This window comes from Topomyia yanbarensis, chromosome 1 (genome assembly GCF_030247195.1).
Source record: "Topomyia yanbarensis strain Yona2022 chromosome 1, ASM3024719v1, whole genome shotgun sequence".
Classification (NCBI taxonomy): Eukaryota; Metazoa; Arthropoda; class Insecta; order Diptera; family Culicidae; genus Topomyia; species Topomyia yanbarensis.
Window position 1 is genome coordinate 36,170,530 of NC_080670.1, and position 12,808 is coordinate 36,183,337.

At 38.8% G+C, this 12,808-nt stretch overlaps 1 protein-coding gene across 6 annotated transcripts in view; it reads left to right on the plus strand.

The window, feature by feature from the left end:
* Positions 1–675: 675 nt before the first annotated feature.
* Positions 676–12,808, plus strand: part of LOC131677372 (cGMP-specific 3',5'-cyclic phosphodiesterase) — a 140,673-nt gene continuing 128,540 nt past the window's right edge. For 4 of the 6 annotated variants that reach the window (XM_058957141.1, XM_058957143.1, XM_058957149.1 and 1 more), the window contains exon 1: positions 676–1,157. The gene's annotated coding sequence lies outside the window, so the exon portion shown is untranslated. Of the gene's footprint in view, positions 1,158–7,446; positions 7,594–8,032; positions 8,215–12,808 lie in introns of those variants that run through there. The other 2 variants (XM_058957142.1, XM_058957145.1) reach the window with 2 other exon arrangements.

A 12,808-nucleotide genomic window follows, 5' to 3' on the forward strand; every position in this document is an offset into this window, starting at 1 on the left:
TCTGATGTGGCTACCTACTGCGCAACAAGATGGAGAAAAATGCAAAGATTTCGAAGATGTACACGGAACCGAGCCGAATTACTATCATGTACCAAACAAACAAATCTACAAGTCTCCAATCCCAAGCGATAGACCAAAAAACGAAAACTTTAGCACCCCTTTCCTATGTGAACTTTTGATTGATTCAGTAATGTTTGCTTGAATTTTTCTAGTAAAACAAATAGCTCAACCCCGCTATACGAAATCACCCTGCGGAAACGTCCACGAGAACAATCGAAAGAAAATGCAAAAAGAAAAAAAATTGTGTTTATTAAAATAAATATTTATTTTTTGTTTGCCCCCCCCCTTCAGAAAAAAAATTGTACTTGGACATAATTTTTAAAAAAGATTTGTAATGGCCTTATTACGCTGACATTAACAATGTCATATATTTCCACTCGAACGTCTGTACGCTGAGATCAATATAGGAGCAGAAACCCCAACGCATCGTTAAATTCAATGAGTAACCCACAGCACACCGACATCACTCGCAGTACTCACCAGCCACTTACCTACTATCAGTGTGTAACTGGATCAGGAGCTGGTGCGAGTGACGGACACTCGGGACTCAAATCGCATCGCAATCACCCGGAGTGAGAGAAATCAGCCAGTTGAGTTTTAGTTTCGTGTGTTCCGTCGTGGAAATCGGTTCGGTTTACGAAAGCTGATCGGTGTCCGTTTTTGGGGAAGCCCACTCTCGCTGCGACAGCCGGAAAACCCCCCATCGCCATCTTGTGCCAACGGGGGGAGAAGGTTTTTCAAGGGTGGGTGGCTTTATTGGGTAAATAGCTTTGTTGGTGCGATTTCGAGGTGTTTGCGTTTGTGTTATTGCTGGCGGGGACGTTTTTTCTTGCCGGGCGCCTGTTGGAGATTACCGAATAACCTAGAGGATTGACGAGCGAGTGTCAGCAACCGCGGCTAGTTAGGGAGCCAGCCATCTGTGGTGCAGCAGTGTAATCAGTGAAAATTAGCTGGAAGGAAAAGTGCTGATGGCTCGCTAAAGGATGCGTGAATTGAAGTGGCTCTCACTGTCAAGGGTGCCGCCGTTGCGGAGTGTCACCTTCAGGAAAATGCGACATTAAGCAGCGTACAGCAGGAATTGTGGCGAAAATAGTGAGGTAATAAGTTCCAGTGGCTTGAATAATTATGTCATTCTGGTGTGGTGCAGGTTTTTAAAGCTTTTTATCCTTTACGATACAAGGAGGACAACGTTTAAATCCCATAATACTGACGGACAAACATCATATATTGGTTTTCCCTCCCCCTTTCCCTATTTAAAATAGCGTATCGTACTAACACTGTTTTCGACCAATAAAGTTCAATTGTATAATAATCTGTACGTATCAGGAAAACGGACAGCGTAATCTTCTTTCAGTGGGGCATGTTTGGTTATAATGTTACCCGCAATCACCTGCAATGTTTGTATATCAAACATTTGCGTGTTCGAAAATGCCTTTCATGATGGCTCTTCATTGCTTACTCATCTCGATATTTTCTATTCATGAGCGTTCTATTTTAAGGACTTCATTTTGCTCTGGTTCTGCCATGCGGAAGCGTTCATGTTCTTGGGTAAAGAACCACGTGGATTACTCTTGTATTGCGATGTTCAAGAAAAGTGATGTATGGAATATACATGACTTTATCGCCGAGGCTTACAATTTAATAGAGCCTAAGAAGCTCACTGATACGGTTGACGGCGAATAGTGAAGAGCTGCCGAAAGAACGGCAGCCACGCCAGTCTATTAAATATCGTATGATGACGCTGGGCTATGGGATAATGAGAAACATTAGATGTGCAATTATTTCAAAGATCGGATCATTGGGGTGTAAAGTTGATAAAATACTACTAGCATTTCATTAAACCGTCCCACTATGCAAGCTTGGATGTTCTACTTTAATTTTGCAATGACATCTTATTCCAGAACAAAATAGCTCATTTTGAATTGTATTGTTGTGCCCTATAGTTGAAGTACCTTCAATGTGTTTATTAGGCCGACGTTTCAAATAACAGGTGTTTTCCAGTACTACCTTTTTTATTTACCGGAGTATAAATGAACTGTTTACCTTAGAATGCAGTACCAGGGTGAGCCTCCTTTGTTCGGCTTTTACACAGTATTATTAGTATCTCTTGGAACCATTGCAAACCGAGTGCTGATAGTAGTCTTTTCCCAGAAAAACCAACGTTATTTGATCTTTTTCATTATGATGAAATTTTAAATGTAATCAACTGTGGCTTATCTGGCACATATAAAAGAATTATAGAAATACAGTTACGGACAAAACAATAAGACCACTGTCGCGTTGACATTTCTCTTCGCTCCACTAACCTCCACATTTTGATTAAGCTGATGTCATCTAGCGGCGGACACTAATAATGATGTGCAATTGAGCGTTACCAACTTTGTTGCATGGAAAGTAGTGTGATGGAAATAGATTTGACATTTTAACGGGGATGCCATAAAACCCCCAGGGCATAAAAAATAGGACCACATTCGTCATCTGATTAAAATATTGTTATTTCCCAAATGTTTGCAGTTTAAATATACAGCGCAAATTCGTTAGTTGGGTCACGACAGCGCCCCAACTAGCGTATCGTATCCGTTAATTGGGACAACCGACAGCTTGCAAAAATTGCCCGAGGGAAACGCTGATTGTTTATTTTCTTTCGATAAAATACAAACAGAAATATTTTGCGGTTCACGAAAGTTGGTTGTTTCCTTCCAGTTTAAAGTTGATTTTTGTGATAAAGCATGTCATTGGTGTTTTTTTGCCATTAATTACTTCTTTGATTAATTCCTTCACATAAACAGGAAATGGATACGCCGCCGGAAAAAGCACCCAACTAACGAAAACCCCAACTAGCGAGCCCCCAACTAATGAATTTGCGCTGTATTCAATTAAGGAGAAACATCTATAATTGCATTCAAAACCTACTTTTAGCGAATTTATTTGAAGTTTATAGAGGAACTGGGGTCGAAGGTATCATATTCGATAAAGTAACAGATTTCGAAAAAAGAACTGGTGAAAGAAGGAAAATCTACACGAGATTTTGCTCTCATCTTCTAGGAAGCCCATGTTTTGAATATTTCGTTGTGATACGAAACGGAGCGACAAACTAACGTTGTTGATGATATTCATATCAAACAAATATCCGCAAACTAGCTTCGAATATCAGGGATGATCTGAAATAATCAGTGTCACACAGAACCACCCAGAGGAGGCGAACGCTATATCTCGAGATCCTGCTTATCTGCAAGAGATTCTCTTCAGCAAAGTTCTTCGGAAGGCAAAAGTTCGCTAGGGGAACAGTTTAGATCCGAGTTTTGTCACTATGTGGTGCTAGCTTGCATGTGAAGTTGAGCAAAGTAGTACACGAGAAAATGACAATGTAGATGGGGATCATTTTAGTTCGGTTCGTTGATACCACGTGGCGCTACTGTTCTTCACCACCCAGCACAAGTTTGATGTTCCGGAGGAAGTAAGGAAGCAGAAAGTTTCAAAGCTTGCCAATAAATACACGATTTGGCAAGCGATCTGTTCATGTGGCAAAAAGAGTGCACCGTTAGTGACTACCGGACATGTAAACGGGGAGATCTACCTCATGGTAAGGCTACAGAGGCGTCTGCTTCCTCTGCTGAAGCAACACGAGGGCGCTACGATCTTCTGGGCGGATCTAGCCTCGTGCCACTCCTGAAGTGGTCGAACCCAACGGGGTCACTTTAAGGACATGAATCCCCCCCCCCCCCCAACGCACCGAAACTAAGGCCCATCGAAAAATACTGGGCAATTATGAAGCAATCACTAAGGAAACATCCCATGCAGGTCAAATCTGAGGAAGACAAGAAGAAGAAATGGGTTTCCGTACAGCCAGATGTTGTTCAGAACCTATTGAGTGTAGTTAAGCGTAGGGGGCGAATGTACGGTTGTAGTATTGACGTTGGATGAAATAAATGTACCAACAGCGTACTAATGGAATGCGTTATATTTTATTACCTGAAAGTTTGAAAAGCATCGGCCCACTAGGTAATTTTCTACAGCTTTTTTCCCGTGATACAATTCGATGTGGGACACCCTGTAGTATATTTTGAGGAAGCTAGAATATAAATGCACCACGTAGAAAGTTAGTTTTTGTGAATTCAGAGTTAGCCTTCACAATCAACAATTCAAAACAATTTAAATAAAAATGATAGCAGATCTATTTCACTACATTTTCACGTTAGTCCAACCTATTTACGTGGTATTAATTAAACATCTTACTGATTGCAAAATTTTCAGGATTGGTTCACTTAATTTTCTGGCATATAAATCACGCTCGATATATTTCATAAACACACAAGCACCATGTCAACCTTAGTAGTCCATAATTTTCACGAATTATTATTTTACCTGTACACTAACACAATTTCTTTCTATTTTATTTCGCTGAAGATATAAGTTTCACTGAATAATTTGACTTCTAAGATGGAGCATTTTACATATACACTAGCGCCATGGAATGATAAAGTTTAAAATCGAAATGATTGTCATCCACACGGGCATGGCCTTATCAACAACTTTTCTGAAGACACGACCTTTGACAGTCAAACTGAAATAAGTTAAAATGCACTTTTTATCTATAGTAGTGTTACGAATCAGCGAAGTTTCGAACCAAACAGACCATCATCCGTACGGTATTTACCTTCTTAACAACTTTGCTGAAGACACAAACATTTCAGGTGGTCAGGATAACGAAATAAATCAAGTTAAAAATTAATATGTTCCGCTGCATACAAGAGCCAAGTCGAGGTAGAGTTCCAAACTGTACGACCTTGGTTTACGGGCGAATGACCTAATGGTTAAAACTCAAATAAACAAATACAAATACCGTAGGTTTTATATCGACTTCGTTGAAGATTTTCTAGGCAATCAAGATCAATTCATAATCCGAGTTCATCGTATGTATGTACGCTAGCTCCACATAGTGAAAGAGTTCAGAATCAAACAAATAATGTGCACAATAAAGTCTTTGTGCACAACTTCGCTGAGGGGCGAGTTTTCTTGGAAATCAGGATCACCAGATAGAGCAAGTTAAAATGCGCAGCTTTTAGACAATTTTTCTGAAGACACGGACCTTCTAGGAGGTTTGAGAAACGAAGTTGAAGTTGAAGAGTACAATTCCATAAGTACGCTACCGCCGTGTATTGACAAAGTTACAAACTAAAACGAACGCTTTCGATGTAAAAAGCAACTTTACTGAAGAGATCAAATGTGTTAAAGGGGTGGGGGATTAAAATCAAGAAAACCTATTAGAGTTGAAAAAATTGGCCGGAATTAGGCTGACGCTTTTCAGAGTGAACTTTCAGACCTTTCTGTATGAGAACGGCAAAAATGTGCCAAATCAACTAAGTCCAAAAAAGTCAATTTTCGTCAAGAAAATGTTTTTGGAGCAGGTATGAAATCTCAATATTTCCTGCCTTTTAAAAACATTGGCACCAAAATAATTTTCATTTTTGATTTTAATAAATTTTGCATCATTGTGATATGGTAGTACCAGCTTATATGAAATATTACTGTATGGCCGCACTCTTCAACCTGTATCTCCGGGACTGAAACTCCGATCGACAAAAAAACAATAGCAGCAGATAGGAAGGCTATACCTTTCATTTGAGACTAAGCCTTTGAAAATCAGTCCAGTCATCTTTGGGAAGCAAGAGGCGAAATTTTTTGCCATATACACACACTGACGTTTTCCGATCTCGTCGAACTAAGTCGAATGGTATGGTAGCGATTGCATAACCTTTATAAAGAAGAAATGTTAAGAAGATAGAAATACCATAAAAGTATCATAGAACTACTTCTAATGAAAATACAATCAAATACCATAAAAGTACCATTGCAAAAATATCTTGAAGTACTTTGACTCTATCTGCAAAATATTGCATACTGCAAGAAAATACCATAAAATCTCCTCGAAGCACTATAAAGCATGCCCCAACCATACCACAAAAATACCATAAAAGTTCATTTAGGGCAAGAAAGATTTGAGTGCCACTCCACAACCAAATCCCGGGATATTATCTCTCTGTAGTCGTGAGCTTTAATAAGAGTCATAAAACATAGTAAAAGTACAATGAAATTGTAAAAAAATTAACATAAAAGTTACAAGAAATACCATAAAATAACAACAAGGAAAGTGCCGTTCATGCTTAGCTCATATTTTTTTTTTCAAAATGCTAGAAGTAACTATGTGGTTTTAATCCTTAGAACAATTTAGTTAGAGTCTAAGTTTCTTCGGTAAAGTTATTAAGAATGCCAAACAACATTATTGAAGACATGAATGCTTTGATGTGAGTGAATTATACGATTTGCAAATTCATAATCAAGCTTCTTAATGTTCGTCTTACCTTTACTTTTTCTTTAGTATCGTTGTATGATTTATTGATATTCATAGAACATTGCATGAAAATGAACTTTACTGACAATTGAGAGAGCTAGTTTACTTGGACTTATAAAATATTCGATTCTACCCAGTACATGAAACTTGGTTCGAGTTCTAACACCATGTAAACAAGCTCGCTGAGCTGTCATTTTTTCGAGCATTTTTATTCCGATGACGTCAGCTTGCAATGTTACATTTGTAGCTGATACATACTGAATATAATTGCGGTCGCATCAAAGTCTTTAATTCTCGACAAACATATGATTACGGCCTAAAAGCCAACTGTCAAAATCCACTTTGAATGGAAATTCCGGACAAACCGTTACACGCCAATCACAGATGTTGGTAGTAAACGAAAGAGAAAAGTTTTCTCTTTCATAAACTGTTGTGAACTGTGTTCGACTAATAACGGTTTGTCTGGAATTTCCATTCAAAGTGGATTTTGACAGTTGGCTTTTAGGCCGTAATCATATGTTTGTCGAGAATTTTAGTATTAGTTTGATTCCGAATAGTACAATTTGTCTGATTTAAATTTACATACATGCGTCACAATCCCAAACAAGCTCATAAAAATGGCTAGCTGACTGTATCCTTTCACGTAATATAGTAAACATTATACTATCGGCTCCAGTTACAAACACAAATTTTTCGCATCAGCTTAGTGGGTCGCTCAACATCACATGCACACATTCACACCCATTCGTAACTGCACCAGTCCAGTGCTTGACACACACAGGTCGCAAGGACGCTCCCGGTTTTATACCCATCGCATCATCATCATTCGTGACGACGCGATGAGAACCGCTACTCGTTGGTAGCGGGGAGAGTCGGTTGAGTTCACAACTCTCGGCTGTTGACGATGACGATGTTCGTCAAGAGCACTCACGCTTCCGTATGTCTCGCTGTTTTCGGGGAAGAAGGAGGCTTATCAGTTAAATCTCAAGCAGGAAAAAATGAAACACAACTAAAACTGATGCAGCCAGCAATCGGCAGAACTGGGAGTTTGAACGAAACCTCTCGTAGCCCAGAAGCAGTTCGGACACGGTATCGTACGGTTGGTTGTCCTTCTTCTTGCGTATTACGGCGGTACTCGCTCAGCAAACCAAGTGCGGTCCCGGTGGTCGGTTGTGGAAAATGTGAGTGGGAGCTAAAGTTTTTCTTTTTCTCGGTGTCCTCTTTTTCCGGTGCGCTCGGCCAGAGTGAACTTTTTGGGGGGTGAATTAGATTAGTGTGGTGGGTGGTACAGGGTACACGTTGGCTAGCTGGCTGGTTGGTAGCAGACGCTGCAAGGCAGTAAGACGCCACAAGGACTGGCTGAATCGTATAACAAGTGATGTTTGTTTGCCGCGAGTGCGGTTCGGTAGTCCTATGTGCTAAGGTGGTTTTAATCGCTTGCAGTAGAAAAAAAACTAGAACGGAAACGAGAGGAAATTATGCGCGGTTATTCGTGTTAGTGTGTCTGATGCAGAGCATTAATTTTCGGAAGGGAGGACATATTTGGCCGGATGTGGTGTACCGGTCGTGCAGTGTTATTTAGATGTGAAATCGAAAGAATATTGTTTTTTTTTGCTGCAGACGATGTGATCGATTCAGCTTGCTGTGAAGACGAAAAATTGATAACAAAGTAAAGCAAACGAACAATGGAAAGTGAGCGGCAAAACTCATAACATAAATTCAAGCTGAGATTGTTTCAATTGAAAGTGACGCAGAAAGACATTGAGTGGCTTTTAAATCGGATTCGTGTGTTTGAGGAAATCGTAAGTTGTCATTACGTTTCAATATAATTGCCTGTTTGATTGAGCTGACGCCAGCAGAGAGGCGTATATTTGCAGGCTGGATGCATTCATACGAAAAAAATGTGAGGTTTTTTATTGGCAATGACATTTGTTTATAATAGCTTTGCTGGATTATTGTAATTGAGTAAAAAAGTATTTTTGTACAGGACATAGTTCAGTATTTTTTCGGGATTTTTTTCCAAAGTATATTGTCATGTAAATATGGTGAACATTAAGGGAGCTCTGTTACATTTTTTAAATCAAATTTTCTAAATTTTCATCCAAATCAAGCATCATGAGGTAGTAATTATTGTAACTTAAAGAATTAGACCAATCAGTGATTTAGCTGAGATCATGCTCACCCCAAAAAAGAAACGTTTTCGACCGACCGGATTCAAAATGGTAATTACATTTAGGGGATGAACTTTTTTGAAATAATGATTCAATCAATGGGTTATTCAATTAAATTTGGCCAGCGTGGTAAGCAGAATATTAATGTTTAAACCCAGGCCGGCTAGTTACAGTTCTCTAGTTTCAATGAACTTGTGATTTGAAATACAAATGAGCGAGCCTTTTCAGGGTTTCGATTCTCTCACTGATTAAACGACAAAAATAGGCTTTTGATTTCATTGGGAAGTGGTGGAAAAGGGTCTTAGGAGTGATGATTCTTGAAGTAACAATTTTAGCTTGCCTTTTTCAGGCCTTCTACTGTCATACGGTTGTAATATTTGAATTTGTTTTCCATGTTTTTTTCGATTCTCTTTTTTTTGTTAGGGGAAATTTTGTCACTGCAACCACCATTCAGGTTATCTTTTGTGGCTTGATTTCGATTTACTTGATAAAAACTACTGGGACCAGCGGAAGCAAAAGTGTGGTTCGGACAAATAAATCCAGCTGTTCCTCGGGATTGATTTTATGTAAGAAAAATGTGATGGTCAATATGAAGGTCTTGCACACTAAAAAAATTACTGCTTTTTCAAAAATGTAAATTTGATAAAATATTGAAAGTTCAGAAACAGAAACAGTTCAGCACTTACCATTCTATTCTGCAAATGATAAAAAATAATGAAGAATATCTTTCATATCTTCATAGATAACTTTCTTTTATAAATTGTTATAAAATCAAAGATATGCACTTCTAATGTACACTTCTAACTTTATGTTCGACAACTTTTCTTACGATCAACATCACATAATTTCGAAACCATCAACTTCGAAGGTTGGTCGTCAAATGGTGAATACTTCCCAGTGTTCACAAGCTTCTATCTTATGCTTTCTTGTGCGTATATTGATGACATTTAATCTGAAGGCCGGAATCGACTAGGTACTACCGTCTTCTGCAGTACAAGCGAAATGAGGAAGGTGCGAGTGGGCATGGGCGCTATAGCTCTACCGTAGACAGAACTGAATACGTGAGGTGGCAAAGAAACCCCGCACGGCTGTCTTTCGACGAGTCAGGAGGTTGGGTCAAACCCAACAAGCCGTTCAGGAAACACCACGTTACGAAGAATCAGGAAGAAAAGGCGGATTGGAAACTTGGCACATCGAAATGCAAGTCACTTTACTTCCCTGGGTTCGAACGAATCCTACACGATGAGCTCGAAAATCGCAACTTCAAAGCAGTAGCATTGTAGGAACTTTACTTGGCGGGTCAGAATTTGTGGAAAAGCACGCATCGAAGGGTTACATTCTACTAGAGAGACAGGACAACAAACGAGTTGGGAATCAGCTTTGTAGTGCTGGGCAGGATGCGTAATCAAGTAACAGATGATCAGCGAAAGGATGTTTGTTGATCAAAGGTTATTTCTACAACTACAGCATCACCAACGTGCACTGCCCTCACGAAGCGAAACCCGAGAACGAGAAAGATGCATCTTACGCGCATTATGGTGCCCGCGGCAGAACGTGAAGCTCCTCATTAGCGACATGAACGCCACCCTTTAGATCTCCTGATTAACAAACTGAGAACCAAATCGACCGCGTTCTAATGAAAGGGTGTTAAGCGGGATTGCTGCAACTAGTTACCGAGTAATCACATTAAGGAAGGTGTTCTCCTAAACCCTTTGTCGCCGCCAATCACCGTTAGCAAGCGAGTACGTTGAGAAAATTCGCATATAATGCCCAAACACCGATTTCCGGATGTATGATGAGTATTAGAGATACTTTCGAGTCCTTTTGAAACTTGGACAGGACTACGGGTAAGGTGTGATAATAAGAGCAATGATTGACACGAGTGGTACGGTTTTTCGGAAGAGTGTTCAGCTTTTTAGCTTAGCCACTAGCGTCAATATTGTGGCACACAATCTTGAGACGATGGTGGGGATATACATCCGACCCGTTGTTCGTTTAGCGAAATTTGGGCGGCTTATCATTTTAGTGATAAATCCTCCTTCTAATGGAAAATCAACTCTTCAAAAAAGTAGTAAGAGGTTTGGTGTCTTCAGCAAAGATGTTGGGAATTTCATTTAAAACATCTTTATCGAAGATATGAAAGCTCTATGTATGTAGCATATCATGATATAAAACGATATTTACAAAATTATTCTTAAATCAAGTTTTCTTCAATATTACTGTAAGCTTCAAAGACACACGGCTTAGATAAAATGTTTATTTTATTGTTTATTAACAACATAATAGATTGATCTTATACAGGAATATCAGAATAACTTCTTTTGTAGGTTCTTGTCTTCAGCCAGGTTATTTGTAATAAAATTCTCGAAAACTTTACTGAAGACACCAAGTTTTTCGAGAATAAATTTTTTTGAAGAATTAATGCATCCATCTGGAAGGATTATTCACCAAACTTATTTCATCAGAAGATGTTTTACGTTGCAAAATTCTGCGAAAATACAAAATCTTCGAAGCTGACGGTGTCGAAGCTATGTGATATTGACCGTAAAAACTGTTTTCGAGCATTTATTTTACTTTTCTTCGCTATTAATGTTCATAACTAAAGAACAAGTTCTTGTATACGAAATTGCATTACGCCATTTAATTCAGTATCTACTCAAATCAGATAATAAACTTCCAAAATTATTATTTAAATATTAAATTTTTTTTTAAATTAAAACAACTAATAATTTTCAATTAATTTTGGGTTGGGGGGTTAACCATCAAACCACCCCCCCCCCCCCGCTGCGCCACTCACTGGGGCAAAACTACTTAGCGATATATTGAAACTTTCACCAATATTCGATATTAATTTGACTTTGGTCTAATGTCTCACGGGTGCATTATTGGAGGCGCTGCCGACAAACTTTCAGTGAGTGATACTGATATAGAAAAACTATCTGGCCACCTTGCGCATCTATTTTGGGACATCCCACTCAGACGTCAAAAAATTGTTTCAGAATCGTTCAAGACAGGTCCAATGATGGACATTCGTTGAACGGTTATTTGGACGTCGTCCAAATTGGTCCAACCACAGAGAACAGACATATAAGCTGGAACAAACTTTCCCGAAAAATCTGTGTAAACATTTAAATGAAAATACGTTGAAAATCACCATCGCATACAGGTTCGCATGCATGAGTCACCATTGTATCCAAATTTGCACACAAGTCGCGTATAGCGATTACTGGCCGATCGAAGCGCCGCCAAGTGGCAAGTTGCTACTTGCTGTTGTCATTTCAAAGCGACAGTTTTATTTCTTACACAAGTTGAAAACTTTACTTGTATGACAGTTTTCAGTGGTCTAACGAACGTCCTTCATTGGACGGTTTTGAAATCAACTGTTCTTAGAGGGATTGCATAGGGAAAAGCCGCTGTCATTTGACGGATTGAGAAAAAGCAAAAAAAATGTAAATAAAAAGTAATATTTTTGTGCAATGTTTTTCATAAACCAAAATTTCGTTCAAAATGTATGAAGTTTATCATTTTCAGCGTTAGGTACTCTTTGTTTCTATAAATACAACCTAAATCGGTGCTTGAAATGAGAAGCAATGTATTTGCGAATACGTAAACAGCGTTTGTTGATTCTCGTCACTTTTTACAGGCACTTTTCTGAAGTGTGTTCCTATTATTCTCATAATTTCAAGAAAGTTCATAGCGTAATGTTCTGTAATTATGAGAAAAACACCCATTACGTTGCAACAATCGCTACAATTAGGGATTGAAGAACTGCAAAATCCAACATATTCCTCACAATTTTGTTCACTTGTTTTTCTACAGCTTCGTTCAAACGACAAAAAGGGATAGATAACACATGCGGGAGAGAAAGAGACAGTTGCATTCGAATATCTTTTGAGAGCGAAGAGCGCATAAATTATCTTATCAAACACACACGAAATCTTTCTAACGAATTAATGTCGTATATTCTGATTATACGAGGACTATAGAGATGTCTTCGGACATCATAACTAGCTAGCGTTGGACCTAACTAGACCACGTTTTCATTCATAACAATCAATTTCAATAATGTAAACAAAGAGCAATTTCACAAAGGGAGGTTAGGAATTTCTAGCTGCTAAGCGCTCAGGTCTTAATGTAAATCTGTAAATCACTATAAAAAAGCTTAAGCAGTAACCAACCAGCAACCTGATGAAGAAAAAGTAAGCATTAGGCCAAAAACGTACCG